Source organism: Crocodylus porosus, unplaced genomic scaffold, assembly GCF_001723895.1.
Source record: "Crocodylus porosus isolate Cpor-Errol unplaced genomic scaffold, CroPor_comp1, whole genome shotgun sequence".
Taxonomy (NCBI): Eukaryota; Metazoa; Chordata; order Crocodylia; family Crocodylidae; genus Crocodylus; species Crocodylus porosus.
In genome coordinates, this window is record NW_017728934.1 from 1,486,518 (window position 1) to 1,492,594 (window position 6,077).

At 46.6% G+C, this 6,077-nt stretch overlaps 1 pseudogene; it reads right to left on the reverse strand.

The window, feature by feature from the left end:
• Positions 1 to 2,907: 2,907 nt before the first annotated feature.
• Positions 2,908 to 6,077, reverse strand: part of LOC109317458 — a 15,287-nt pseudogene continuing 12,117 nt past the window's right edge.

The following is a 6,077-nucleotide window of genomic DNA, read 5'->3' on the forward strand; positions in this document are numbered from 1 at the left end:
AGGAATAATGGCCATACGTCGACTGATAGTAGGTTCAGGCTGGACATCAGGAAGCGCTACTTCACGGTCAGGGCGGCTAGGATCTGGAACCAATTTCCAAGGGAAGTAGTGCTGGCTCCTACCTTGGGGGTCATTAAGAGGAGGCTGGATGATTACCTAGCTGGGGGTCATATAAGCCCAGTTTTCTCTCCTGCCCAAGGCAGGGGGTTGGACTTGATGATCTGCTCAGGTCCCTTCCAACCCTACCAACTATAAATTATGAAACTATGAAACCAGGCTGCCCTGTCTTCATGCTAATAATCAGGCGATTGTCAAAAGGGAAGCTCAGAGTATCCAGATGGATCTGCCCAGGGGTCTGCAACTGTGGGTGGGGGAGCTGATCATTTCCCCCCCTCCCCATACAGAAAGTTCAGACGTGAGCACTGGGAACTTGCCCCTCTGTGGCACTTGCAGAGCCAGGCAACCCTACATGCAGGGCTGCCAGTGCCTGACTTTAAACTTCCTACTTCTGGTGATCCCAGACTCTACCCTATTCCGGCAAATAGAAAGGGCAGGATTGTGATGTGACCTGTGATACAAAAATCATGTGTTCTGCCATGCACGTGCTGCATGGCATGGCAAGGATGGGCAATTGCTGGGATCTGGGATCAGATCCCATCATGCTATTAAATGAACATCTGCCAGGGGGCTGAGATGCAGAAAGATCACATGACTTGCTCACAATCCACAAAGCATACGTAGCAGATCCAGAAACAGAGCTGAGGTCTCCTCAAACCACTACAGCCACTCTCCTCCCTTGATGCTGGGGATTTAACTGACCCATCCCATTGCCCCATTACCAACCTGCACAGTCTGTGTTCTTTGACCGTAGCCTCGACAGCATTGTGGTGCAGGCAAGACATGCCATTTGGCCACTCAAGATGGCTGGTTTAATAGATATACAAGAAAAAAGAAGACATTTTATGTAAAAGGTGTTTATGCATGTCCATGACAAATTTCTATAGGAAGAAAAAAAATCCCTCAAGATTTTGAGGACTTCTGGAAACATCCTTCATCAATGGTCTCAATGGATGTTCTCTTGCATTCTGAATGCTACAAGTAGCCGTTCAGTGGCACGGGAGACTAGAAAAGCCAGGTGCTTGCTCCCATGCCTGTTTTGTGATGCTTCTGTGTAAAAGCTGATGTCAGCATGTAAGATACCTCTTTCCACAGCCTGTTTCAAGCTACATATCTTTTTCTTCATGTTTCAGGATGTTCTGCAAAAGGCTGACAATCTGAACCACAGAAAATGCGATGGGAGTAATCTCCTTGTCTTTTTTGCCTCCTTGTCTTTTTTGGCAGTGGACACAGGATGTGTGTCCGATTCCCTTAAAGCTCATGTATCACCGAAGAATGTCTCTGTTCCCCAACCTTTGAGTGATAATGCCTAGAGATGGTGAATGTAGTGTCATCAGGCAAAACTGTGCCACTTTGTGAGACGGGAGCTATGAAGTCTGGATTTCCAACCCTTCCCCTGTGCAGAAGCAGTTTAGTTCAGGTTTAGCTTGAGGAGGACCTGCATGCATTCCTTATAGCTGAATTCAACCAGGTTCATCTTGGTCTACTCTTTATATTTCTCTTGAAATTAGTCCTATGGTATTTCCTAGGGATTTTCCCCAAGGCACAAATCTCAATCCAGAATCAGATTTTCTGTCTTGACTTTTGGAGTGATATGTGAGATCTGGGGGGTGGGGACAGGGATGATCTTTTGTTCTTTGCTTTACAGAATATTTTCTCCTTCTCATTTCAGTGCACATTGCTTTGTTATTTGTATGCCATATCTAGGATCCAGGCACTTTCAGTGAGTGATGGACAACACACAGATATACCACATGAAGATATATATCAGATATATCACATGAAGGGTTTCCATTAAAACTGCCCTGGTTTCAATTGCTCATACTGAAATCTTCTCAGGTCTAAAAAATAATTCCTCATAGTCTGAAAGAGGGAAAAAAGATAATTTCTATTGCTTTATTTGAGAAACTACTTTTGATCATGGAATCAAATCTGTTCCCTGGGGAGTGAGGGAGGAGCGGTCAGAGCAAGGTTTGTGTGTACAGCCATAACTGTGGTATTCCCTGACTTCCAAGTGCTTAATTGGGAGGTCTTGAAGTTGCTTTTCTTGGTGTAGCTTTTTGTTTTAAAGTGTCAGCACTGATTGTGAATAGCACTGTACTTCAAGGGAAGTCTCAAAGATGAAGAATGGTCCGGTGAGTGGATGCTAACTCAAGTTCAGTCCCCACCCCATCACAGACTTCCTTTGTGAGCTGGGACAAGTCATGAAGCAGCTTTCTGCCTCCATTCACACTCAGTAGCTGTGGATGATGGCACTGCCCTGTCTCACAAGGGTGGTGGGGTGCTCAGATACTGTGGCAATAGTAACCAGGTAGGGGACAGCTTCTCAGATAATAAGAGCCACATAGCAGTGTTCACTTCAGTGGAGCAATGGCAGTTTACACCCACTGAGGATCGAGTTCAAAGACTTTGGCAGAATTACTTACGGAGTATGGTAGGAAAAGTAAGGGGAATTGAGCATGGCTGTGTGAGCCTGGGGGAGGATATTCTTGTTTAGCAATTTGAAATGGGAAGTGTTTTGTGGCTTATTTTGTATAAAAATGAGCGCATGGTCAAACAATTCAGAATCATTCCGACTTTCTTTATTTCTTGATAAGAATGTTATCAACTGTACACCAGAGCAATTCTTCACAGAGATATAATCACATACTGCTAAGATGTTACTATCTAGTAAAACAGAGTCATAGGATCATACAAAGAAGGACCAGAGGGGATCTGTAAAATCAGCAAGTCTGGTCCCCTGCCACGAGGAAAGAAGGTATTTGGGCTCAAACGAGCTCAACAAGGTGCTTGTGCAACCTCCTCTGGAACACTGAAATATTATTACGGTAAACTGAATACAGGATGAATCATAGCACCCACTGCTGGGTGATGTCTAAACAGACTTGGCCAGACCAACCTGGTTGTTTTCCCTGTCAAAGATGGTGTAGTACGCCCTGATGAATACGTCTCCCAAGATCCACAGGTTCATATCCACTGCCTGAAAACTACTAATACAGTTTCCTTGGCCAAACTAGATTTGGACAGAAAATAAACAAACAGTAAATTCATTGGTTGGGAAGTCATATCTTTTTCCAGAGGAGTTGGTGCTTTCACTGTAATTCCCAACAACTTTATTAAATCAAGTTTTACAGGGTAAAATCCCGTCACTGGCTCCGACTAGAGCAGCAATTGGCAATATCCTTTAGCGGCCGGCTGGAATGACCCAGCTTGGGTCTGACACAGGCTGGTGCTAGGACCCAAATACTGACACTAGTTGCTTCCCCTTGCTGTGGCACAGCAGAAGCTCCCACTGCCTGGCCATGGCATGGGCAAAGCCCCTCCGCCAGCAGAATCCCACCAAAGCCCCCCAGCTCCACGGGCAGGTTCCTGTAGCTCCACAGGCCAATTGTAGCCCACAGGCCATAGGTTGCCAACCCCTGATCTAGTGAGCTGGCAGAGCCATTGTGGCTGGAACACCAGCAGGGATTTAGAGCCTTAAAAATATAATAGAGCAGAGCATCAAGAGATCATCGAGTCAACCTTCTGCCCCAAGACAGGGTACAATTGGATGAAGCCTACCCTCAATCGATGTTTGTCTAACAACCTCTTGCATATTGAAAAGCTCTGATCTTGTCTCCCTGCTACCCGAGTTCCTTCTTTTCTAGACTAAAAAACCCCCACTTTTTTCAACTTTTGCCCATAGGTCCTGTGTCCTAAACCTCTTAGGGTCTTTGTTGCTCTCCTCTGGACTCCCTGCAGCTTGTCTTCTTGAAGGACAATGTGCAGACCTAGACACAAGTCATCTACTGATGCCTCATCGCCACTGAGCTGAGCAGAACAACTGCGCTTCCTTTCTTACATAAGACACTGCTAATACACTCCTCAGGCAGTAGCTCAGACCTCTCCTAGGAAACCTGATACAAAGCCTCATAACATCAGTCTTTCTACCGATTTCAGTACACTTTGGGGCAGGCTACTAACTCCTTATCCCCAAAGCCTTCTCTCAAGCATGCTCCTTGCTCTGCTCCCCAAGCCCTTCCCCCTGAGCAGCTGTGCAATGGAGGGGGCAGCTGAGCTGCGACTGAGCCCAGTCCATTTAGCTGTGCCCCACCGTGCTATTGTGTCCCATGAAGAAAGGCTCCATATCATACCTGCTCAGTGTAGGCTGAAGGAGGCAGAGGGAACTGGATCCCATTGATTACAAAGATGACATCAGGCAGGCTGGGAATGTCACTGCAGTTGACCTTATACTAAAGAGCACCAAAAAAAAAAAGAGTATCCAGTTATGAAAGAAACAACACGGTCATTTTACAAGGCATGAAAAGATAGAGGGGCAGTCTCAGAAGCTAAGGGGCCTGGGGCCTGGGGTCTGGGTGGTACTTGGGTGGGAGACCACCCTGGAATCCTGCGCTGGAAACAAGAAGTTGTGGCTGTGAATGCTTTGAGAAGAGTAAATCATAGAAACCAAATGAGGAGCAAGACTTAGTTTGGTCCCACTGTCACCGCTGAGAAATAGATGGAACTAGGCAGAGTTTGGATTTAGGTTGCTTTGGCTACAAATTAGGGAGGCATTTGCTTGAAGACATCTTCCGTTTTCTCCAGAGATCATTCAGCCACATCAGAGATGATCATTGATTTATATGTATTAAAGCCTTGATAAACTCACGCCTCTGGAGCTGTGGTAACACATATAAATCATTTTGCTGCCATGGCCCCATCTGAGATAAAGCATTTCTTTCCAGCAATAGGAACTGGAAACTAGAACAGAGAAGGTCCCACAGGAAACCATAGGACCAACCAAGACCCTCAGGCTTTTTGCAGCATTGATTTTTCTGATTTCTAGTAAAGCCAAAGCTCAGGAAGTGGAGTGAGGCAGAGCCTTCTGCAGGGAATATCCCTTTGAGTGCAGGGTGCGGTGTGACAACAGGCTCCCACAAGGACTCTCACCGGGGCATTCTGTACTGGAGTAGCTCCAGTGACTTTCTGTATGCTGCTGACATCTGATGCAGGCCCAGCCAAGAGAGAAGTGCCGGTATCAATAATAGCTAGACAACCAGATTCACAGGCGATCACCTTGCCATCCACAATGATGCTGAAAGATTGAAAACATAAATAAGGTGCTTGAACTTGAAATGGTAAGGAAGCACAGGAGGCTGTAAAATGTTAGACCTTAACGCAACAAACAGCATTACTTCCTCCGGCTCAGGCCTGGAGTAGCTGAATCAGTAAATGCACTGTTCTTACTCAAGCCAGCTCTCATTGACTTCATCCTGACATCTGCCTGAACAAGGATTCCAGGAGCCAGGCCTCCATACAGTCAATGGCCATAACGTGAAACGTGCAATCCAAAGGCCACTGAAGTCAAGAGGAGCCTTCCCACACCCGCTAAGGTTTGCAACAGCTTGAAGAGAACTGGCCCAGATTCCAATCCAGCTCCTTTGGCATAACTGAACTATGACAATTCATACAAGCTGAGGATCTGGAATGAGTCCACACTCAGCTGGGGCTGATCCAGCTCCAAGCTCCAGGTGGAAGTGATCAGGGCCCTGACTGGGTGATCCCCAGGGCCCTCAAGAAGAGGTCTCACCCACACTGGCCTACATAAGCTCCGACACCCAAGCAGACAGCTGTCTGAGCACCTAGTGTGCCTGTCTGTGTCTCCTGGGATGACTGGAACCTCGCTAACCTGCCCGACTGCTTGCTTTCGCCTAGATCCTGAATCCTGCCTCACCTGAGCCTGTGCCTTGTTCTTACCAGTACCTTGCACTGCCTTAACCTGTGCCTCTCCTGCCTGGATCCTTTTCTATGTCATGTCTGTCTCTACTGCTATGCCTGCCTGATCCTGATGTAAAAATCGCGGTTCGTTTCTCGGGAGGCGAAAAAAACCTTCAGCTACAGACACACTCTATTAGCAACACAAAAGGTATATATTTGCAAATAGGGTCAGAGAGAGAGACAAAAGATCAAACACTCTGCTG